Source organism: Fundulus heteroclitus, unplaced genomic scaffold (genome assembly GCF_011125445.2).
Source record: "Fundulus heteroclitus isolate FHET01 unplaced genomic scaffold, MU-UCD_Fhet_4.1 scaffold_43, whole genome shotgun sequence".
NCBI classification, from domain to species: Eukaryota; Metazoa; Chordata; class Actinopteri; order Cyprinodontiformes; family Fundulidae; genus Fundulus; species Fundulus heteroclitus.
In genome coordinates this window covers 1,250,601-1,276,244 of record NW_023396846.1, presented here as the reverse complement: position 1 = coordinate 1,276,244, position 25,644 = coordinate 1,250,601, and the positions used below count along the sequence as shown (strand labels likewise).

The 25,644-nt window shown below is 39.6% G+C and overlaps 2 long non-coding RNA genes across 4 annotated transcripts; one reads left to right on the top strand and one right to left on the bottom strand.

Annotated features, from left to right (window-relative positions):
• Positions 1-212: 212 nt before the first annotated feature.
• LOC118556316 lies at positions 213-3,349 on the bottom strand. Of its 3 annotated transcripts, XR_004929369.1 has the most exons (4): positions 3,285-3,349; positions 2,931-3,044; positions 405-483; positions 213-251 (listed from the first exon to the last, which is right to left on the bottom strand). It is a non-coding gene; the product is annotated as an uncharacterized LOC118556316 (long non-coding RNA). The 3 variants fall into 3 exon arrangements; XR_004929370.1 differs by lacking the exons at positions 213-251; positions 405-483 and adding an exon at positions 2,065-2,158; XR_004929368.1 differs by lacking the exons at positions 213-251; positions 405-483 and adding an exon at positions 2,065-2,146.
• Positions 3,350-15,946: 12,597 nt separating this feature from the next.
• On the top strand, positions 15,947-17,797 carry LOC118560483. The gene is made up of 3 exons (XR_004929389.1): positions 15,947-15,976; positions 17,402-17,532; positions 17,644-17,797. It is a non-coding gene; the product is annotated as an uncharacterized LOC118560483 (long non-coding RNA).
• Positions 17,798-25,644: the final 7,847 nt, after the last annotated feature.

Genomic DNA, 25,644 nt, shown 5'->3' with positions numbered 1-25,644 from the left:
TATCTATCAGGTTAAATCTTACTGCTCTGCAGACGGTCAGCCAGCTCCTCCTGCTTCATCCTCCTCAGGAAGTTCAGAGTGATCTTCATCAGTGCCTCTCTGCTGCTCCTCCTCTGCTCTTCATCCTCACCTTCCAACACCACTTCATCATCTCTCTGACTCTCTGAGCATTCTGGGTAATATGGACTCAGAACCTTCTGGATCTTCTTCAGCTCCTTCTTCACAAAAGTGACAATGTTGTCTTCCAGCAGCTGGAAAAGAATGATGTATGAAGGACATGTCAGGTTGAGATAATGTGGGCCAGACTGAAAGTCCACTAGTCTTCATACATTCATGATCATAAATATAGCAGAGATGACTTTGACCAGAAGATATAGAAATGTAGATTATGTGAATTTACAAACCATAAATATGGATTCTAGCTGTGTTTGATGCTGCTGGGTGGAGTGTCTAATGGGAACCTCTGAGCTCTGGTAGTCCAATCTGTGGAGGATACATGAAGAATGTGCTCAAAGTCTGTCTTTCTACTCAGAGAAAAATCTCTGACCAAAAAATACAAGCTATTGATGTCCATCAATAGCAGAGAAAATAAACATTCTTCCTGTCCATACACAGACAAACACAAAGTTGGAGTCAGTTTATGTCCTACATCATGAAAGAGTTCTGTTTTTCCTTCCAACCAAATTCTTTCATTTAAATATCTGATTTTGAGCTGATGTGTTTCAAGTTGTCCTTACACAAAAAACAATAAACAAATCTTCCCTCTGCAATGTCTTTTCTTCTTCCTGTAACAAACTATGTGTCATCTCTTTTTAATGTGACATCTGTTTCTAACACATGAGCACTTTTAAAACATTCTCTGTTGCTGCACATCATGTTTGGGAACTCCTCGTGTTTCACACGGTTTGCTTTTCTCGAAGAGATAAGAGGTCGCTAGCCTAGCTTTAGCCTAGCCTAGCTTTAGCCTCACAATCCCCTATCCGTCCATCAGCTTCTCCGTCTCTAAGTCTCCCCCTCTCTCCTGCTCTCTGTGTCAGATGTTTAGTTATTCCTCTGCCTCCTTTAGATAACGGTACATGTAATAAATGTAGTGTTTTTGTAGCTTTGGAGGTGAGGTTGTCAGAATTGGAGATCGTGCTGTTGAAAAACCAGCTGATAGGCGCCCCTTAGCTTGCGCGGAGCCACAGAGATTAGCTTCACGTAGCGGTCCTCCAGCAGCAGCATCCGAGCAGCAGGATAAGCGTAAATACAGTATGATTATTATTCATAGGTCACTAAAGTTAGTGTTGCTTCGGTGATTAAGTTTGCTAAAACAATGTCAGACTCTGTAATTTTCTCTGGTCTCCTGCCTGATCTGACCAATGATGGTCTGAGTAAAGAAAGGTGGTCTGACATGTTTAGACGCATGTCATCATTCAACCGCTGGTTGTCTAGGTGGTGTCCTGAAAACGACATGGGCTACATTGATAACTAGAGAACTTTCTGGGGAAAACCTGGTGGGATCCAGAGAGACCGCATCCATCCTACTTTGGATGGTGCAGCTCTTCTTTCTAGGAATCTGGCCGGATTTATTAGTTCTCCTAAATGCTGACAACCCACGGTCCAGACCAGGAAGCAGAGCCGTAGTTTAACACACCTCTCTGCAGCTTCTGTACTGTTACCAACCCATTAACCTATTGAGACGGTGTCTAACAGATTTACTTTGACAAGTGGAGCATTACTAATTTCACTATAGTGCTTAGCTTGATTTATATATGCAAAAAACTTTATTGGATATTATTTTGTGAAACAGAGAGGAAAAAGAGACAGAAAGAAAGAGAAAAAGATGGTGAAAAATATTGAAAGGGGGAAAAAAATAGAGCAGTGGAAAAATAGGGTACAAGATAACATCCTCGGAGTCAAGCCCCATAATCTCGGGCCCGGATCCAACGCACCGCTTCACATATGAACATAGAAATGTGGGGAAAAGAGCTGAGCTCACGTTAAACACATGTTGGAATAAAAAACATTTCGGCAGTTTGATATAGCTCACCTCTCTATTTCTGAAGGCCTGGACGATTTGAATTTAAGAGGAAGATCTTTGGACCAGTCACTCTTAAAGGACACACAGCTGGGTTCAGTTTTAGGTTTGAGGCTCTCATGGATCCTGAGAGAAAAACTTAATTTACAAGCAAGAAGAACCATGAAATCATAATATTAGTACTGAGCTCTGGGAAGGAGACGAATCATGAGACCCTTTTCCTTCTGATCAGTAAACTAAGAAATAAAGGAGCTTCAAAAGGTTCTGGTGTTGTGTTAGCAATGTGCCGAGGAGATATCAAAACTAATCCACTACTGAGTCCTTAATAGAGGGGGCAGACTCCTGTTCTAATTCAGATTTCTTCAGTAAATTAATTTAATAATAATAATAATAGTTTAATAATAATAATAATACTGTCTTCTTTGCTACAGCAAAGGCAACATCCTTTTGTCCAGGAAGAGTTGGGATTTTTGAACAAAATCTTATATTTAGGACATATCTGTAATCTTCTACATAGAACAAAATTATCACAAAGAACATAAAGATGTGTGTTTGAAATGTTCGCTGGCCATCTTCACATCTGCAGTTACAGTGATGATGATTAGAATGCTATTAATGCTAGAAGGGAGCTGACAATACACAGAAGGTTATGTGTCAAAGTAGAAAAAAAAGCAAATATGTCACAATAGAAGATAATTGAATAGATTAGATTAACCATTTATTTTTCCCTCAACTGGAAATATGCATTAACGTGACAGACAGAAGGAAAGGACTCAGATACACGTAAAAATAGACAGTAATACAAATAAAAAAGAGACCTTGTAGTAATGTCAGATATAGAAAGTAGAACAGCTATATAGAAAGCTCAGAAAAATAAAAGGTTTTATATGCTTTATGAGATATAACTGACCTCTCTATTTCTGAAGGTCTGGATGGCTGGAATTTAAGAGGAAGATCTTTGGACCAGTCACTTTTAAAGGACACACAGCTAGGTTCAGCTTGAGGTTTGAGGCTCTCATGGATCCTGACAGAAAAACATAATTTAAAACCTTAAACCTTTAGATTTTCAAACAATGCTTGTAAAATGGAAATACAACTCGAAAACAAGATGTCAAACCCAAACTAAGTGATTCTTTGCATTTCGTATATACATTTTCTATTAACTTTACTGACAGCAACTTGTCCTCTTACATTTTACCCAAGTTAACTTGAAAACCTACCTTTTGTCGCCTGAAAATAATTTTTTAAACAAAATAAACCTTACTCTGATGTGTTGCTTTTCATGACACAGTTGGGCTCGGTTTCTGGTCCAGTTCCAAGTTCAAACCTGTGAATAAAGAAAGTTTGTTGATATTAGCAATGAGATCTGGGAAGGAGATGATTCATGAGATCCTTTTATTTCTGACCAGTAAACTAAGAAATAAAGGAGCTTCATTAATTGCTGGTGTTGTGTTGGTTATGTGCCGAGGTGATGTCAAAACTAATCCACGGCTGGGTCCTCAACAGAGGGTGTAGACACATGTTCCAATTCAGATTTCCTAAGTATATGTGTTTAATAATATTAATACTGTCTTCTTTGCTACAGCAAAGGCAACATCCTGTTGTCCAGGAAGCGTTGAGATGTTTGAACAAAATCTTATCTTTAGGACTCATCTGTGATCGTCTAAATAGACTGTTTAGACCTAAAGAGGATGACGAGTGAGTTGACAATACACAAAAAGGTTGTGTCAAAGCTTTGAGCAGTAGTAAATAAATGAACAAATGTGTGAGAATAGAATAGACTAGAAAATAACAGAATAGAATAGAATAAATTAGAATATAATTACAGTTATTTTAATTTTTTCCCTCGCCTATAAATTAGTGTCAAAGTCACAGGCAAGAGGAAATAACAGATGCACACATAAAATAGACAGTGACACTAAAAATATTAGACCTTGCAGTAATGTCAAACACACAAGGTGATATATATATATATATATATATATATATATATATATATATATATATATATATATATAACACGGATTGGCACTGTATAAAGAAAACTGAATTAAATTGAATGATATGTTCACTTCGACCACAGTCTGCAGCGTTTGTCAGAATCAACTCTGACTGCAGAACTGCTGCCGTGATTTTGAACAGAACCAGAGCAAAGCTTTTTGAAAGCTGTTCATACGCAGCACATCCGTCCGTCTTCCTTCTTCAGCTCCATCCTGACTTCCTTTAGTGAGTGACAGCGTGCAAAGACAAGCTCATTTAATGAGCGTGTGAATCAGGGCTCTGACAGCGGCGTGCAGCAGGATCCAGCTGTCATCTGAAAGCTCGCTGCAGATTGTCTGTGTGTGTGTGTGTGTGTTTTATGAGATATAGCTCACCTTTCTGTTTCTGAAGGTCTGGACCGTTTGAATTTAAGAGGAAGATCTTTGGACCAGTCACTCTTAAAGGACACACAGCTGGGTTCAGTTTTAGGTTTGAGGCTCTCATGGATCCTGAGAGAAAAACTTCATTTAAAAGCATTCAGTGAAACTTGAGTGAAATACTATGAACCTTTAGATCTTCAAACACTGCTTTTAGAGTTAAAATATACCTTAAAACAAGATGTCAAATACAAACTTGGTGATTATTTGCATTTGAAATAAATTCCCAAATAATTTTACTAAAGTAAATAACCTCTTATTCAGCCAACTACCTGTTAGATTTTGTCTAGCTTTTGAAACTTTGAATACTTTTTTTGGCTGAACGTCTTTCTTTAAGATGTAATAAACCTTCCTATGATCTGCTGCTCTTCAAAGACACACACTGGGCTCTGGTGCTGGTCCAGTTGAGGTCTAACAGAGAAGAACCACACGAGCTCCCCATTCAGACTATTTAAGAGGATCTGATGGAGCTTCATCAAATGTTGGTGTTGTCTTTGTAACATAGTTAGATGGAATCAAAGCTGATTCACTGCTCAGTCTGAGCTTGTTTGTCCAGTAATCAAAACTTAGTTTTCTTCTTTTCAAAAGAATGTCTTAAAATTTATGTTGGGTTCTGTTGCATGTGTGATTTAATGACATCAAATATATTTACCTTAGCTCTACTGACTACAAATTACAACCAAATTAGGTTCCATATTGTCTAATCCAGCGGTGTCAAACATACGGCCCGCGGGCTGGATCCGGCCCGCCGAACCATTTAGTCCGGCCCTGTGGCTAAATGCATTATCATTATAAAAAAAAAAAAAAAAAAAATATTTTTTCCAGTGTCCTGTCTGGCAATGTGGCAATAAGATGCCACAAAGAGCTCATCAGATTTGACGTTCACAAGTGGACAAGATAAAAGGAAGAGAATGATAAAACAATTATTGAAAAAAACATGTACTTCGTTTAATTGAAAATATGCAGTTTCTATATTGTCCACGAGGGGCGCTGTGTTTTAATTAGCAGATTAAGCTTCAGGTGTGGAAAAATTTTAATCATTTTTTAATTTGTATCTGTTTGATGAATTTTGTCATGCAGGACAGTGTTTTTAAGTTCCAAAAAATGTGAATAAATATTTTTCAACATTGTATAATCACTGTGATCAGTTCTTATGCATAATGCACAAGTAAATGTTTAACTGAGTAAAAGTATTGTTGAAATTGCACATACTTTTCTTAAAAACGCTGAGGTTATTCATAATATATTGTGTAAAAGTGAAATTATCTTAATATAAAAATCAACAACAAGTCCGCATTTATTAGTTCTATTTAATCTTGCAATGAGTTAACTCGTGTGGCCCTCTTGAGATCAGATTAAGATGAATGCGGCCCCTCAACCAAAATGAGTTTGACACCCCTGGTCTAATCAAATGTAATTTCTATCATATAATAGACATGTTTAATCATTCCCTGATCTCCTGACTGATATAGTGAGAAAGCTGTGTGAAAAGGGCTCTGGACACTGAGAGATGCTGATCTCACCTCTGAGCGTGGCTCTGGCTCTCAGCTTCCCCACACAGAGTGGTTTTAGAGGGAGGGACTCCCTCCTCTCTGTCCTCACACTGATCCATGCTGCTGAATTCACATCCACATCAGCTCACACACACTTTCTACCTTCACCTGCAGAGGAAACACAAATCATTCATCTGCACATCAACTCTGATCATCCTTTACATCATTAGTGCTGGAAAAAGATCAGCTGCTCCTCCTCTGATTGGCTCTTCTTCTCTGCTTCATATCAGTGTCAGTTGAATGCAGTCAGACAGCAGTGAGAGGCAGAGGAAGCTGCCATCAGCTGCTGTACTTCTACTATCAGTCCACTAGATGGAGCCATGGAGCAACATTTCATCCACTCACACTGATTCACTCTGACTGAACATCAGCAACTATTTTATTTCACAATCATCAAACTCTACAAGTGGATTATCTGCTGCATCAAATATGAACTATTTAATAATCTATTTAATAATCTGACTGAATCAAACAACAAACAGGAAGCAGCAGAAAGCTGTTGTGTCTGACTTTAATGGGTGACCAGAGTTTGATTCCTGCTCCAAATCTCTAGAAAAGCTTAAATCTCCATATCTGCTCCACTCAGACATAACAACATTTAGATCTCTGATAAACATTTAAGTTTTTTCTTAATCAGATTGAGACATCTGACATGTTCATGTGTTTTTATTTATTCATTTTTTCCTATTTATTTTAATTTATGCAATTGAATATTTGGTTTGCTTTCTTGGCTAAACTCTAGAGGACTCAGATTCACTTTTACTGGTTTTAATGTGACTATTAATAAACTGGACCTTTGACTTTTGGACCTCCTGAGTGATCTAAGGAGTTGTAATCTGTCGAGTCAGCAGCAAACTGATTGGTTGTTAGAATCAGATGGACTCTGACCCGGCACTCCTGCATATAAACTACACTAACACCGTAAACAACAACTGCTTGTGCTGAAGAAGAAAATTTTCTCACATTTACCAAAATGGAGCCAGAGCCAGAGAAGTGGAGCCACAGTGAAGTCCAGGCTTTATTGGACCTGTGAGCAGCAGGAGAAAAACAACATGAGGTTGAAACAATGGAGGCAAAAAGTGAGACACCTGAAGCAGGATCATAAAGGTCAAAGGTCACAATGACCAGAGTGGGTCAGACAGGAAGACCAGTAAATGGTTTATTTTACTGAACTCGGTTCTTAGGCGTCAGCAGCTTTTAACCCCAAACTCCCACAGAGATAAAGTGGAACCAGATGATTGGACCTGGATCCGTCTCTGATGTTCAGACTAGAAACTAGCTGCATATGAGGATGAAAACAGACTAAATAAGGGTTTACCACAGATGGTAGATGGACTTCTGTCAGCCTTTGTCAAAGGTCCAAACATCCAGAACCACAGCAGGTTCTAGTAGCTATGATCCAGTACAGTGAACTAACTGGTTCTGATGCTCTGCTGCTGTTCACTCATTTCTACATTCAGCCATTCATCGCTGGTCAACATTCACTTCTAGATGAACTGCTTCATTTCTTGGGTTCTGGTCCAAACTTTAGTCATTTAATCAGGATGTTTTATCCAGATAGTTCTAGAGCAGCATCCCGGACTCCTGGAAGGACTTCTGGGTTTAAAATAAGCTGCAACATTCAGCCAGGAGACCCGGTTCCTCCAGAATCATTGATTTTAGCCACAGTTTCTCTCTCTGCTCATTAAAATGATCAGAACTCAGTAATATCACAGTTTTTCTAACAGGAGATTAAACTCAGTCCCAAAGCTGATGATGCTTCTGTGTTAATAAACAGCAGCTCCATGGTCCACATGACTGGTACCGTTGGGTCCAAAGCATCAGGAAGATCTCTCAGCACCAAGAAAAGGGAACTACTTCCTGTTGACACCAGCTCAGGCTCCTCTGCTTCTGAACTTCAGCTGGAGCTGAAGTTCAGAACTTTGGATCAACAGTTTTTCAGAGCTCTGTTAGAATGAATGCCCAAACATGTTTACAGTGCCTTGCAATTTGCCACCCCACGTTTTTCATGTTTTGGAGCCTCACAACCTGAAATTGAAATGGACTGTTAGAGGTTTTGAACCATTTCACCCATGCCAACAACTCTGTATTTTTTTTTAGTGTGAAGCAAACAAATAAAACAGAATAACAGAAAACTGCTACATGTATAACTAACTATTTAACCCCCTAATGTCAGTATTTTGCAGAGCCACTGTTTGTGGCAATAACACCTGCAAGTGGCTTTGGATAAGTGTCTATGAGCTTGCAATAGCTTACCACTAGGATTTCTGCCTGTTCCTCAAGGTAGAACTGCTCCAGCTTCTACACATTTGATATTTTTACTTGGTAACAGTTATTTTCCATTCTAACTACATATTGTCAATTGGATTGAGGTCTGGACTTCAGCCAGGCCATTCTGACACACAATGGTTCTCTTTAAAAATCCTGTATTGCTTTAGCACAGTTACAGTGGTGCATGAGTTAGGGAGTTAATCCTGCAGTTGCCGGGTTGGTGGTTCGTAAATCTCAGTGTTTACCTGAATTGCCTGCTGGCGGTGGTCAGAGTCCTGCCTCAGGGCAGCTGTGGCTGCCAACATAGCTTACCATGATTAATTGAATGGGTGAATGATTTATTAGTGCTTTTTGGGTCGTTGGACTAGTTAAGGTGCCACACATGTACAAGCCATTTAGCAGTATGCTGCAGGTCATCGTCCTGCTGGTAGTTGTTATCCACTGACAGAAAATATTTTATCTGACCCAGGCGTGATGTTTCCCTTAAAAATAATTAATGATTACAAAAACCGGGTGTATACAGGAAAATTCAAGGGTGGGATCAGTAGTAACGTGATTCCTGATAGCAGGAATCGAATATGTAAGGTATGTGGAGTTTATACACAGAGAAAGAGCAAAAGGGCCTGGCAAGGATCATGCTTGTAAAACAGTCCAGGTTGCTGTCCAGAAAACAGAAGCCTACGAGGTCCAATCCAGAAAAATTAGAACTTGGTCAAGATCAGACAAGGCAGGCAAAGAACGCTAGACATCTACTCACTCTAGGCTTTCAATAATCTGGCATCGACTGCCTGTGGAGCCTCTATAAAGGCTGAAAACATGTGCAGGAGATTGACTTGATTGCACTTGCAACAAAAGTGCTTGCAGGTGTTTGAGGTAATGCTGACTGCAACAGTGTTGGTGGGAAGTGATGGAACGTGCCGATCGCAGAGTCAGAACATGACTTAGACTGTAATTGGGACTCAAATTATTCTTATTAACTGGTTGAAATGCAGTTTTAATATCATAATTATCTTTGGTTTCATTAACAAAGATACCCCTTTGATAACTCTTTCATTTGAAAATAGTTTTCCTAAGGGAAAAAAATTATGCCACTAAATAATTTTCAATTTTATTTTCCAAAGTGAATTTTTTTCACTTATGGGTCAGAACTTTCAAACAACACTTATCCGTTTCAGGAAGAAGTGTGTTTGGAATGAAAACGGCTATCTTTTGTGATTGATTTATTAAATGGCAATGGTAACCATTACAATTAAATGTTTTTAAGTAGACATGTCATACGTTTAAATGTTTTCACAGTTAAATCACAAATTTGCGGTCTATATTAAGTGAAACTGTGCTGCTTTGGTCTGAATTCCTTGTTATTGTCGCTCCATTGCTCCTTGTTTGAGCAAGTTTTTTCTGTGGTCTCTGTTGTAACTTCAGCATCCTTGACCTTGGACTACAAAATCACTGTGAGAAATAAAAATATCGGATTCACAAAATTGGTAAGCTGGAAATCCATGACTATGTTTAGCGGTTCTGCAGCAAATATTGAGATGTTGTTCAAAAAATGTTATGGGACAGGGAAAACTGAACAGAGAGAAGAATATAAAGAAAATGACCAAGCGCCTTGAGAGAATGATTTTCTGTAATACCTAGATACTCCACCAAGTACACAACAAAAAAAGCTTTTAAAAGGTAGAAAAGTGAATTTGCATGATATTTTCCCTTTAACTTAATTAAGATCAATAATAATAATTTAACTTATTGATCTCACAATGGAGAGATTCACTTCTGCATCTTAACCCATCCCCTTGGGGAGCAGTGGGCTGCCACTGTGCGGCGCCCGGGGAGCAATCGGGGGTTAAGGGTCTTGCTCAGGGACCCAGAGTGCAGGCAGTGGGGATCAAACTGGGTACTTGCAACCTTCTTAGAGCGCAAGCGCTTTGATTCAACCAACCTTCAGGTGTTCCGCTGTTATTCAATCTGATCTCTGAACAGCAGATATTTTATAGCCACCATAAACAACAGGCTGGAGAAATAGCTTAAAAAACCTTAGAAGCCTTAGAAATTATATTCAATCACTCTAAATTTATCAAAAAGATGATTATTTTTAAAGTGACAGAAATTTTTCACAAGGTTTAAATTGCTGCCTGCTATAGAGATTGTTCTAGTATCAAGTTAACATTTATAAATTGAACAGAACAACATCAGGACCCTGTAGATCACATGTTATTCTCAGTGTCCAGAATTTCTTGTCGCATTTTCTGGTGTTTAATGCCACATAAAGAACATTCCTTCCATTATTTAGATTTTAGATGGATCATCTAAAGCCACAGAATTCTAATTTGGCCAAGATAGTTTTACTTATCTAAATATAACATCTAAACATCAGCTATTCATAAAGTAGTTTGATTCCAGTTAATCGCTAATCTAATACTAGATTAGTCACCAGAGACACTTTGTGCTGACATCGGAGGCGAGCATGTTCTCTATATCAGAGAGCAGAAACACACAGGAAAGTTCCTCAAGACAAAGTTCTGGTACGAAACAAAGCAAACTTACAGTTTGTTCAAACGGTCCAAAGTGCTGAAGAACAAGATCTGAACAACAGAAACACAGGTGAGCTGCTTCCTAGAATGAGGCGGAGCTTCAGCTGTGATGGAGGTGGGACAGGTAGGAGGGCGGGGCAGCAGTGGATCCTGGAAACTTCAAGGTTCAAAGTTCCTTTGTTATCCAGCTTAATATTTTATTTTTTATTTTTTTACAGCTGCCAGGATGACATCAGAACAGAAAAACACGCAAACTAAAAACCTGGGCCTCATTTCAGAAAATGGGGTTAATGTAATCCAGAGTAAATTCTAGGGTGATTTCTGTTTCCAAAAGCTAGGAAGCCATTACCCTAAGTCAAAGTATGACAACATATTGCTCCTTCAAACATTACTCTGTGTGTTCTGGTCAATAGCAGGGTGGCTTGGGCTAATTCTTGTTTTTTGCTTACTTTTTAGCTGAGATCTGCACAAGGGAGTGTCAGAAATAGCGTGTCCTTGCCTGCAGTTGCTGGAGTGCATATACTGCTCAGTTGGGAGAGAGTGATCAGACCACGATTAAATGTTTTATAATTTCTTTCTTTCTTTCAGAGACAACTATGTGTCACGCTGTCCGTTGTTTTACAGTTTACCGGTGTTCTATAGTCACAGACCTACAAGACTAATAAAATAGCTACACAGAATTGCAGATATTTGTAAAAAAAAAAAAAAAAAAGCAATAAATTATTGGGCATCAAACTATGAGACTCTAAGCACAAATTTTCTGTTGATATATTTTAGATTTTCCAGGAATACATGGCTGGCTGACTGACAATTGCCCAAAAAAAAAAAAGTAAAACCTGCCCTACTAAAAAAAAAAAAAAAGCCCAAATCACAACCTGTCTTGAACTCATGGTAAAAGCTTTGAATTATTATATTACACACATAACTAGAACCATTAGACAAGTAATAAACACACTATTAGTATAAAAAACAAACAACTCTTTACACACACAATGTCTCCACAAAATATGTTATCAGGCAACCAAATAACCTAGACACACACAATTTCCCAATCATGTTATCATAGCAATGCAAAAAACATTATCAGTAGCCTCCCAACATGAGTTGTAAATCTAACTCAAGTAAAGGTAAATATAACATTTCTCTTTCACACACAGCGGCTGCCATAACACATGTTGATAAGTTTAAGTCTTAGTGGAGTGTTTACAGCTGACATTGACCGACAACATCTTATAGTAAAACTTAATAAATCAATGACTAATAATCAATGATAATGTCAAGTTTAATGCATTCTAGACATGTTACATTATTTTCTTTTTGAGTTTCTTTTGAAAAATGTGTTAAATTGATTGGAGATAAAGTTGAATAAAACAAGTTTTTGCAGAGTGGGAAAAGGGAATACACATTTTAGAAACCTGTCATTTAAACTCATAATTAGTGATCTGATTTGGAAAAAAGTCAAAAGCACATGACTGTTTGTCTCTCAAAGAGAAAAAGTCCATCCAACTAACTAGGTTCATCAGCAAAGGCAGCATATCTGATGGGGGTTAGACATCCCCGAACTAAGCCATTTGCCTAATTTGCCCCAACTAGAAAGAGTCAAATGAGAAAATTTTTGGAATTGTGTCATTGCAATTATTAAACCACAGCACCTCTCACATTAGTTGTAGATATTGGACTGAACAAGTTTTTCTGTCACCACTAAAGTCAAACTCAGCTACATGTGTCCAAGCCTTTGTACAAAAAACACCTTAGTCTTTTTTGATGCAACTGACTCAGTAGTGAGAAAACTTGTTAGACCAAATGGTACAACTAGCCACTTATTACATCCAGGTATGCTGACAGGGGACAACGGCTCCAGTGTCCCAGGGTGCAAATACTGTCAGAGCAGCATGGCATTAATGTGATCTCACAATGGCTGATGTTGTTAGTTAATTACCTTAAGCAATACCAGTTTATCGCTGCTCATGTTTTATTCATTGAAGAAAAGAGGTTATGTCCTCCAAAGAAAAACACACCCAGGAAGCAACATTGGGATCAATTAAAGTTACAGAAGCCAATCCAGCCTCCATCACACAGTGGAATCACTGTGTTTGTGTTTTAAAAGGTTATTCAAAAGCAGGAGGTGGTTACATGAGGTAGGCAGGTGATGACAGTACAAGCAGGCGATGGCTAATGGCTGATGACAGTTAGCAGGCTGACCAGGTGAATAATAACTTGAGACATACTGACCAGGTGATGGTAGAAATAAGGTGAGCAGGCTGGAGAGAACAGTCCAAGGAGCTTGACAGCATTTGTAACTCAGAGGCAGTCCAGTTTGTGACCAGAGCAAACAGCTGATGAGTTCCAAGAGAGAGCAGAGCAAGCACTTATTCCCACAAGAAGCTGAATGTTTATATTGGTTCAGCTGTGGGCTCATCAGCTCTTGCTTTCCTTGCTCTAGTATGTCCCGCCTTTAACCAAAATACTGCAATGTGATTGGCCCAATCTGTTTTTGGTTCGGTTGAAGCCGAAGTGGTACAAGATGGCTTCTCATGTGTTTGTGAATGAACAAATACAACAAATATTTATGTAGCAGCTTTGAGTCATAACAGAAAGAACGAGATCCCAATTACAAGCGGCCAAAAATAGTTTTCTCCGTAGTGAGTCTGGGATCTCCCTTAGAGATAGGGTGAGGACTCAGAGTAGAGCCGCTGCTCCTCCAAGTCGAAAGGAGCCAGTTGAGGTGGCTCGGGCATCTGGTTAGGATGCCTCCTGGACGCCTCCCTGGTGAGGAGCTGGCCCAAATGGCTGGGGAGAGGGACGTCTGGGCCTCCAAACTAAAGTTGCTACCCCCGCGACCCGACCCCGGATAAGAGGAAGACGATGGATGGATGGATGGATGGATGGATGGATGGATGGATGGATGGATGGATGGGTTTGTACTGTATCCTCTCCCACAACACCTCAGGTCTCCACTAAGTGTGGAGCCCATCCTCCTCGTCCCGCTCCCCTCCGCTGGCTGGCATCTTGGCTCTCTGGCGCCTTGGTGGTACTCGCTGTCCGGGGATGGATGCCCCGGCGGGTACCGGCTCGCTCCTGATGGCTGCTTCACAGGGCCTGGCTCACCGTGGCCGTAGGTGAGGTGCCACCCACCAAGCGCACTCTCACCAACACCTACAGGTGCTCGTATCCAGGTATTTACAGACTCACTTCCATACAGAAAACCCTTATTATTATCCTCAGCTGTCACTGTACCAGTCGTATTAATTAATACTGTATATTCTTCAGTGATGGTAGCAAGGCGATACTTGATTGTATCTATAATACTTTACTGGCTGGTTGTGCTGTTATTTTTACATCTCTCTTTGCAGGTGAAGAAGCAGATTGAGGATGTTGTATTGTTCTTTCCCTTTTCTCTCTTCTTTCTCTTTCATCTTTTCTCCTTGCATGTATAAATCAAGCGGAGCACTATGGCAAAAGTGGTAAGGCTCCGCTTGTGAAAGTAAAATCTGTTGGGCTCCTTTTGGCATTAAAACAATAATTCTTATTGCCACCTTGCCACACAGGACACTATTTAGTAAGAATACTAAATAAAAATACATGAATAAGGTTGCGATTGATGTTGGTGTGCATATTTTTATTGAATTCTTTAACAATCTTAATTTTTTGGGGGGAAATATTCATTGCTCTCCAAGTATATTAAACCTATTAATCGAAATTGTGTGAAGGGCAGTTGTAGCACCACAGAAATATGAGACTTATGAAAGGTGTTTTATAGGGGGTCCAATGAAATTTGATGCAGCAACTAATAGTAACATAGATATGAAGGATTTACTGATCCCAGGCCATAATGGGTAAAAAATGTGAAATGCATGCTACTAACTGCTTTTAATAATGATTCAATAAATATCAGACAAGAAGCTTAAACTAAGTTGAAACAAATCACAGAAAAACCTTTTTACCAGAGTGAATAATATAATGGAAAATAATCCTGAACTTTGCCCAGAGCTTCATCTTTTGTCTTACTATCAGTATTAATATGTTAGTTACTAATACTGCATAAATAAAAGGGTATCTGTGTTTTCTTTTGAATAAAAATATATCTTTGTTTAATCGGTTTATATAATATTACATATTATTGTTCAGAAAAATAAATAATATTGGTATGTTTGCTATGGTTTATTTTTATTACTGCACCTCTAACCAACCAATGTCATGTTTTTAGGAGCCGGACCGAAACACAGACAAGAGCTCAGGGGTCACAAGTTTAATGATGGTGGTTTATTAGATAAATATGTCATGTTTAGCTAATTGACTCTGAATGAGCACAAGTACAGAGGCAGACATCAGTTTAAAGGTTTTATTGAAAGAAAATAATAAATGTAGAGTTGATCTCTGCTGGCTGAGTCTCTGGGTTTTGCTGAGGAAGGGAAGGTGAGAGGTGAGCAACGGGAAAGTGAAGGTTTGAATAATGATGGCTTGTGGAGAGCACAGAAACTCACTGGACTGATGGTGAGGCTTTAGTTCGGGAGGGTGGTGTCCAGGAAGGTTGGTGGTAGGTTCAGAGCCAGGAGATGTTCTCCAGTTGTTATGGTCTGAGGGTGGACAGGCAGGCGAGCTCAGGTAGGAGGGCTTACGTAGGGTGTGGATCTGAGACTTCACGATATCCAGAACATGAGTTTGGAGAGTCTCGGTGAAGTCTTCAAGGAGCATTAGCAACGGAGTAGTGGGTCTTGGGCTTGAATCCAGACTTTCTAGGAGTAGGGAACACTCTCAGGTCTGGGTGCAGGTTTGTTTCTCTCTCTCTCCTCCTCTGCAGGGCATGACGGGCAGGTGCTCCACATCACCTCTAATTGGAGCCCTTCTTAAGGAGCTGATTCCAGCAGGAGGGTGTCGTTTCTTTCTCGCTTCCAGCGTGGTACTTGACCAACCTAGTAATCTTGTTCTTGTTAATCCCTAGCCTGGACCTAACTCAGTGTTCCTGTTTTTTCCCCTTCCTAGAAACCTGGACTCCAGCCACAAAAACTCTAAGCCGGACCTCCGCTAATCAAGAGAAGACCTCCAGATCTCTTTCCTGGTTTAGTCCTCCTGCCTGTATTGACCTGCCTGTTCACCCTCCCACGTCACCATACTAGAGAGAACTCACCAACAGCCTGGACCCTGGACATCACCCTCCCTGGACAAGACTTAGCCTCAAACCCTGTGAGTCATACGCCCTCTCATTTTTCTTTTCTGCACCTTCCTCTGCTCACGGGTCTCCCCATCTTTCCCCAGTGGAACTCGGACAATCCGACCAGCCAGAACCACTACAGGACTAACCACACCAGCTTTTCAATAAACTCTCTTACCGAACTGCCTGTCTCCGTGGTTGCCCTCATTCTGAGTCTCACTTTGTAAATCATGACAGAAGTAAACACATATTAACATAAACCAAAATCTACCAGATATCATTAAATTAAAGCTATAGTTTGTTATCCCCTCCAGAAACACTTGTCATACTGGGTTATACTCTATAATCAACCATGTTTGCCTTGGGGGGTGGGGGGAGTTCAGTCGTTCTCGCGGGTGGGGGGGGTGATTGATGTATGATTTAGCCTCACTCATCACTACATACCTTACAAGTCTGCAAGGAGGAGGTTTCCAACCTTGTTTAGTCAGTTTTAGTCACATATGCCTGATCAATAATTTAAAGTGACAGCTAAGTCTATGGCGTCTCTCTGCCTGATTGTTCTTCTGTGCTGTAAAACCTTCAGAAAAGGTGGTTCCTGCATGTTTGGGTCTTGGTTCGTAAATATGACTCAGTTTATGTGTCTGCGTGTGTGTGCGTGTGTGTGCGTGTGTGTGCGCGTGTGTGTGTGCGTGTGTGTGCGTGTGTGTGTTCGCACACATACGTTTGGTGGGAGGGAGGTTCATCGCTATCTCCTCACTGATCACTTCATTGGAAGACGAGCATCTGTCAGGCTGGTAAAAACTGCGTTTGCTACATTGGAAAACTTCCTGAAACAACACAGTTGTAAGTAAAACGGTTCAAAATTATGGAGTTTCTCTCCGTCAATACTTGCATTTTATTCTAGAGCTAAAATCTGTCAAAACAGAAATGAAGAATCCAACCAAATGTAAAACATATTTACTGCTGCAACGTTAAATTAGCTATAACTTATACTGATCATCAGTAATGACATACTTTGATTACTATTGAAATGTTTGAAATTTCTTATTACAAATATGATGTAAGTTAAAAAAATTATTAAATCAATGACTATTAATTTAATGGTGCTTCATTAGGCTAGATTTAATTAGGGTAGGTCAATTAATGAAATACAGAGATTCAATTCTTTTCAAACTTTATTTAAATTTGTGCTGAATTGCAGACATAAAAAAAATCTAAAAGATAGTAGCAAACTTCTATCGTTAGGCTGTATGCTTTTAATGTACTTCTAACGCCTCCATTTTCCAAAAAGATTTATTTCATGTATACTAACCTTCTTTTGTTAGCCACTTTGAGATGGAAAAAATAACTTAATTGATTTTTCAAATGTTCTATTTTACCCAGTAATAATTTTTATCCAGAAACAAAACTATAATTACCATCAATGTCGTGTAATTCAAACTTTCCTTTCCTCTCAGGAAGCTACAGGATGGAGTTTAATGAGTCGAGAAGCAGAATGGCGTTTTCAGATTCTGCTGCTGTAATGATTTGGATCAATATCCGTGTTTGCCTCCCCTTTACTCTCCTGCTCATCGCTTTGAGCTGCATGGTGCGTAAAAAACACTTTATTTCTGCTTTTAAATATAAATTAACGTAAAATCACATGATCATGCTAAGTATATCTCATGTTTGGAATAACAATCCTTAAATCTTTCTGCAGATGAGACTGGATCATGGTCCTGTTGCCTACTACATAACCCTGCTCTTCTTTAACCTGATTCAGTTCATCTATCTGGTTGTATCTCTTATTCCTGATTATTACTGGAGACCTTATGTTCCAGTGGAAATTTATGCCCTTTTTGCAGTGACCAGTCTTTGCTTCAGGATGAACATAGCTCTAGAAAGGTACAAATTAATGACTTATATTTGTTTTTTTTTTTGTTTTTTTTTGTTCATGATTTTTACAATATTTCCTGTGTTGCAGGTGTTTTCTCATCGTCTGCCAACTGCCTTGCTGTGTGTCACAGACCAGGGGTTTTGTGATTGCCTGTGTTTTGGTCGGGATCTTTATTTTTGGTTGTGGCCTTCTTTTTCTGATATTTGACAATCTTTTGTTCTTCCCAATTATTGCCCTCCTTCCTGGGCCTGTGTTCATAATGTGTCTATTTTGGACCCTCAAATCCAGAAAGGCAAACATCTCAGTGTCGGCTGCAGAAAAACAAGGAACAATTGGAATCTTGCTTGTATTGCTGTTTAATTACACAATCTCAATCTTTCCTGGATGTATTTATCTTATTTACTTTGGAGTACGTCCTAATCTCTATCAATTTAGGATTCCAGTCATATTTTTTATATTGTTTCTCTTCAGTCCATTTATGGATTTGATCTTGTTTGTTTTCATGTTTAAAGGACTCGTTGCAAAGTTTCTGCCGTGTTTTGCTGCTGCAGGAAGGAAGCCAGTGCAGGTCTGACCTCAACAGTTTGAAAGCAGCTCAGACAGATGGACTAGCTGAAAAGAAATAGTGACAGCAAAAAAGTATAATGATTTCTAACAAATACAGTGAAACAGAGCTTAATTAGCTAAAGTTTTAATTTGTTTAACATCAATGAAATCTTGTCCCCCAGATAATAACATTTGCAGAAAAAATAATATATATATATATATATATATATATATATATATATATATACAATGTGTGTGTGTGTGTGTGTTTATATTTTCCACCTTTTAACTGAAGTAATAAACAAAAATATTATTTGCATGATGGAGAAGTTTTCAACAAAAATAACTGTCAAGGGGCGTGCTTCATTGGCGCAGTAGTTAGCATGCATTACCCATGTACGAAGGCCTTAGCCCTCGGCGTGGCCGACCAAGGTTCTACTCCGACTTGTGGTCCTTTGCCGCATATCTCTCCCCCTCTCTTACACTCCTGTCAGCCCACTGTATGAAAAACGAGCTACTAGTGCCGTAAAAAGCTAAAAAAAAAAAAAAAAAAGGAATGACACCAAAACACGTAATACCAAAGTCACTTAACCTACAGGCTTTACTCACACACACTTTTAATAAAAAGTATCACAGAAGTCCCTAACTAAACCCTTTGATATTTACAGATATAAAGTTTCTTAAAATGTCTCCTGCTGCATTTTGATCATTATCAGAACTTCCTGCTACTGAACCTCACCACAGTGACGCTCTGAAGGCAGTGAAGAAAACCACCTCACCGTGCAGAAAAAAAACCCTGTGGTCGAATAATGTGTGAAAGTTTTAGCACGAATATCATTTGACTGCAGGAACTCTCAGAGTTGTTTGTTATTAACATTTCTAATAGTATTCATAAAATCGGCTATACATTAAAACAGGATCCTGTTTGTGGATTTCAGCTCTGCCTTCAACACAATCATCCCACCTCTCCTTCAGGAGAAGCTCTCCCAGCTGAATGTGCCCGACTCCACCTGCAGGTGGATCACAGACTTCCTGTCTGACAGGAAGCAGCATGTGAAGCTGGGAAAACATTTCTCTGACTCACAGCTCATCAGCACTGGTTCCCCCAGGGCTGTGTTCTTTCTCCTCTGCTCTTCTCACTGTACACCAACAGCTGCACCTCCAGTCATCAGTCTGTCAAGCTCCTGAAGTTCGCGGACGACACCACTCTCATGGGACTTATCTCTGATGGTGAGGAGTCCGCCTACAGGTGGGAGGCTGACCATCTGGTGACCTGGTGCAGGGAGAGCAACCCGGAGCTCAACGCTGTAAAAACAGTGGAGATGGTTGTGGACTTCAGGAAGAACTCAGCCCCAGCTACCCCCATCACCCTCTGTGACTCCACCATCGACACTGTGGAGTCTTTCCGCTTCCTGGGAACTGCCATCTCCCAGGACCTAAAGTGGGAGCTGAACATCAACTCCCTCACCAAGAAAGCCCAGCAGAGGATGTACTTCCTGAAGAAGGCAGCTGAAGAAATTCAACCTGCCAAGGACAATGATGGTGCAGTTCTACTCCTCCATCATTGAGTCCATCCTCACCTCCTCCATCACCATCTGGTACACTGGTGCCACCGCTAAGGACAAGGGCAGACTGCAGCGTGTCATCCGGTCTGCAGAGAAGGTGAATGGCTGCAATCTTCCATCAAGACTCTGAGGCGTGCAGGGAAGATTGTGGCTGATCCCACGCACCCCAATCACAGACTATTTCAGTCACTTCCCTCTGGCAGGAGGCTGCGGTCCATCAGGACCACAACCTCACGCCACAAGAACAGTTTTTTTCCCATCTACTACCGGTCTTATCAACAAGGTGTTATGAGCTGCCCGTGACACTGGACACTGCCTCTCTCCCTCCACCGTTCAGGACCTACAAGCTACACCAACATAGCATCTCCATACCTTTTGCGTTACATTAACGCACAGTCTACTGTGTACATAGCTCTAGATTATATATATATATATATATATATATATATATATATATATATATATATATATATATATATATATATATATATATATATATATGTCAGAACCATCAACACCAAGTCAAATTACTTGTAAGTGCAAACCTACTTGGTGATAAACTTGTTTCTGTTTCTGAATCTTAAGATCTTGACATTCCAACCATGACTGAGAAAGTTCACCAGCTTAAGATCATGACAAAAACCTGTAAATATTATGTCGTATGTTGCCTTGCACACAAACCAAGGAACCTTAATAAAATTAAATCTACTGTTGAGTAGAATTGAAATCTAAAGTTACTTTGACGGTAAAATATTTTTTGTTTGTTTGTTTTGTTTTTTCCAAAGAAACGTTTGTGGAAAGTTCATAAAATAAAGCTAGTTTTCCCAACAGCTAACAAAACTCAAACAGCATCAATTTTATGGATCGGACTTAAAAAGATCAGCTTTCATTTTAACAGGTCTAGTGTTGTAATTTTAGAATACTATCTTAATATTATAGCTATCGTGTTAAAAAAGGCTTTAAGTAAAATGTTATTTTTTATAACAGGAATTTCTCTGAAGTGATTCAAAATAAGTCAAAAGAAATACTGTATGAACATTATTTGTCACTTTACTGGTTAAGGGTTTGTGCTACAAGGTGAGTAATTTATGAATTAAGATAATGTGCTCCTTCTATTGATATTATACTTATTTATGACCTGTCCCAGGTTACCTTAGAAATTTTTACTAAAACAGTAAAACCCTTCATTAATGCTAAAAAATAAATGTATCCAAAAAATCCCAACATTTTTAGCCTCAAAAGTTTGTTTCTGTCAGAAATTACACAAAAAACTGTCTATTAGAAGATATTAATTAAAGTGTGGACAAAAATACCTGTGATTTATTGATGTCAACAAATTCATGTGGAATCACAAGGTCTAACTTCATGTTTGAACTTTGTGGTGTCCAAGTTTTTCTCTCTACCTTTAGATCGGATCAGATTTTTGTCACTGTTAAAATAAATTCCTGCTGAGTGAAAAATTTCCACCTTACCCTGCAGAGTGAAGTGGAGGGGCACTTAAAGGGTCCATATCCTTATTATTCATAAGCATTACCATATACATTTTTTGGAGCAGGAGAAGGGTCTTATTTTAATCTCGGTTTTATCTCTGTTCCATCTGATAATTTCAATGATTTTATAGTTTTTTTTTTCATTACTGTTTTAATTATTTATAAATTCAGTTGTATACTTTATGAATTATTTTACAGCATTTTTTAAAAATATGATTGGGACTAATAAAGTACTGTTGTATTGAACTTCATCATCTAATTGACCCACAAAATATTAGACTGAATTTATCTGTGAAAACAATATCAATTCGTATAAAAGATGTTTGGGGGGGGGGGGGGGGGGGGGGGGGAATTACAGTTCTTAAAGTTGTTCTCCTAAAAATTACAGTGAAACAGATATTTATCAGCTAATGTTTTAATTTAGATGAAATGTCATGACAACCTATAAAATCTCTTCCTGCAGGCAAATAAAATTCACAGAGAGACTAATCTTTTTTTTGCCTGATAGCTAAATTGTTGTTTAGTAACCACTTGTTTAGCTCATCCCACAGCTGGGGAAGATGTGAATTTTATAAAGGGACTTCTGTTGACTGTTTCCTGCAGGTACGTTTTAAACACCTGTGTTTCGGTCCGGTTGCCCTGCATGGTGATTTTTCCTGTCTTGACGTTTTTTTGGGTTGAGAATAGTCATACTTTATTTTGCTGCCATCCCTTCTCTCGTCTTCATCATATGTCCAATTGTGACCTGAATCTGTCTGCCTGGAGCCTCCTAAGTGTCTGCTGAGGAAAAACGTAGAAGTGTGGCAACTCTTGTTCTGTTGATGGTTAGTTACAGTGTAACAACTGGAGGACTAGTTTTTTTGGTTATTAATCATCTTTATTATCTACTCTATGAGATATGTGTCTTGTATCTCCGCCTTCGTTTCATGGATATGTTTCTGTTTGTTGTCATGCGTGAAGGACCGATTGACAAGCTGCTGGTGTGTCTCTGCAGCTGCAGGATGGAAACCTCTGCAGTAGATGATGGCAGCAGATTATCTCCTGGATTGTAGCTCAGACAGATGAGTTCATTGGCAGAAAATAGGAGAGACAATGTATAAGATATAATACATGTCATAATATTATTATAAAAGAAAAAGGTTTAATCAGAAGCAGCTTATCTGTAATGTTCTGTTTTGGGTTATTTGTTTAGTGTTATTTTCCTGCCTCTTGGGTTATTTGTGTTCTAGGTTCGTGAGTCCTGTTTACCCGGTTCATTATTTTGTTATCTGTGTTTTGTATTAGTTCTGCGCTTTGTCCTCATTGTTGTCCTTGGACTCTGGGTTTTTTTCCCCCCAGCTCCTGTCAGTTCTGTATTGCTTCCACCTCTGGTTAATTAGTTTCAATTCCGCTCACCTGTTATCCGTCTATTTAAGCCTCACTCCCTCCTCAGTTAGTTGTCGGGTTGTCACATTTACATACCCATGCGCTGTTCCTCGTTGTCTTCACTCTGCCTCGGTAAGAGCCCTGACACCTTAAGTCTGTTTTTGATTAACCTGTTTCTGTTTATCCTGCCCAGTTTGTTCGCCTGTTCCCGTCAGTTGTTTTTGGATGTCTGCCTTTTTTGGATCCTTTTTGTGTTCATCATTCCCTGAATAAATCCCTTTAAATGAATTTCTATTTCGGAGGATTATCGGGTTCAGTCCCACACCATTCATGACATTATCAGTCTAATTCGTGTCTAAAAATATATAAATCCAGTTTACATTTTATTCAGATCAGACACTGAGGGGTTAGTCCTGTATCATAACAGGTCACTTCCTGGAGAAAATGGAGAAAGTAAACATTTATCCATTTACAATCAAATATGATTTTTTTTTTCATCCTGAATGGAAATGGATGTGAGTCTGGACATCTGAATGTTCCTGACTAAAATCTGCTGGTGTGTGGGGTTTTGCTTGCTGTTTGTTCGGACACAACACAATGTACAAGCAAACCTCTAAGCTACAATTTTCTATCACTTTGTGTGTTTTCTCTCAGGTTTTTATATGCTATGCTAGGTTTTTAAATTAATGATACTAGTGTCTTACTTCCTCCATTACTAACAAATAGATGTACATCTTCCAGGGTCCGTGTATCTTTTGGTCATTTGATTTTCATTTTAAAATACAAAAAATAAAATGGAAATACAACGTGTGTACTGATTTTAGGAGGATGTGAACTTCATGTAAGCTTAAACAGGATTTATTGGAGACGATGATGAGGGTGGATAAGGCTGGCAGCACAAAAACAGTCCAGGCGGAGTATAGAGCAGACATCCAGCACAGAACCAAAAAACCAACAGGAACTGGGTAGACTCAAAAATAAGGCAAACAGGTCAGACTTGGTAATTCGACAGACAGGTAGAACACAGGATGCTGCAGAGCTCTTACCGGAATAAACGAGGACTGAGACAAAAAGCATGAGGACATGAGACATGAAACATGTGCGAAGTTCCGGCAACAAACAGAAAACTGAGGCAGGTTTAAATAGACGGGCGGACAGGTGAGCAGGGAAAATAATTAACCAAAAACAGGTGAGAACAATCAAGGGATGATGTGGCTGAAAGATTGACAGGATAAGTGAAAACAGGACAGAACTGAACTAGACAAAATACAAAACCAAAGTAATCATACAAACTAAACCCTAGAAAGAAAACAAAAGCTAAGACAGAGCAAAACACAAGCACATAATAAAAAACAGAAACTAATGCAAATACAAGAACCATGACTAAAACTATAACCGTGCAGAAGCTATGAAAGAAATAAAACCTGAGGCAGAGGAGTGAACTAACTGATCAAATAATAAACATAAACCAAGACGGAAACCAGAATTTTACAACGTGTTTCTCTTTTTCATTGTCAATAGGGGAAAAGTAAAATTTGAAAAATGATTTGAATTTCATTTTCCATTTCGGGTAACACCACACAAAAATGCTTTTAAACAGAAACAAAAAGTGGCCCGTTTGTTCATATTGTGAGAACCGGAAGTAGCGTTAAACACCGTGGGAAGGAGCATTTAGTTCCACTTCTGGGAGAACTTTGAACACTTTCAGAGGGAGGTGGGGGACATCGAGTCTTAGTGGACCATGTTTCATGCCTTTATCGTCCAGGCGGCTAGTTAGAGCCGTGGCCGCAAGGTTGTCGGTGCAATTCGTGGTGGCAACCCTCGAACGCGCTGGTGGACACCAGTGGTGAGGGAAGCTGTCAAGCTGAAGATGGTGTCCTATCAGACTTACATGGCCTGTGGGACTCCAGTAGCAGCTGATATGTCCCGGCAGTCCAAGCAGCAGGGGGCTCGGCTAGTCGGTGAGGCAAAAACCTGGGCATGGGAAGAGTATGGAGAGATCATGGAGAAATATTTCTGGTCTGCCATCTGGTGTCTCAGGAGGGGGAAGCAGTGCAGTACCAACACTGTTTATAGTGGGGATGGTGTGCTGCTGATCTCGACTAGGGACGTCGCGTGTCGGTGGGCGGAATACTTCGAAGACCTCCTTAATCCCACCAACACGTCTTCCATTGCGGAAGCAGAGCCTGAGGACTCTGGGTCGGGTTCTCCCATCTCTGGTGCTGAGGTCACCAAGGTGGTTAAAAAGCTCCTTGGTGGCAAGGCCCCGGAGATGGATGAGATTCGCCGTGAGTACCTGGATGTTGTGGGGCTGTGTTTGTTCATGTGTTTGCAATATTACGTGGACGTCAGGGGCAATTCCCCTGGATTAGAAGGCTGGGGTGGTGGTCCCCCTTTTTAAAAATGGGACTGGAGGGTGTGTTCCATCCATAGAGGAATCACTCTCTAGACAGTATAAATAATACATTAAAGACTGTCAGGATCCTGTGTTGTGTTTCTGTTGATTGGACTCACCTGCGTTTAATTATCCCTGTTGTGTGTGTGCACGTGTATATAAGTTGCCTCAGTTTGTTTCCCCGTTGTCGGGTCATTCTGTGTTTGCCTTCTGGTCATCCTGTGTTCCACGGTCTCCTGCGCTCCCGAGTTTTTCATGTAAGTCTTTCATTTCATTAAAATATCTTGGTTAACCCCATGTGCCTGCCTCTGCCTCGTTGCCGCCTAGGTCCTCGCTACCCCATACCCTGACAAAGACACTGCTCAAAAAATGAAAGGAATGCTGAAGGCAAGTCTGATTTCAATTCAGAAACAGCAGCTTCATTGCCAATTTGTTGAATTGGCAGTGAAGCAACTTGAAATGC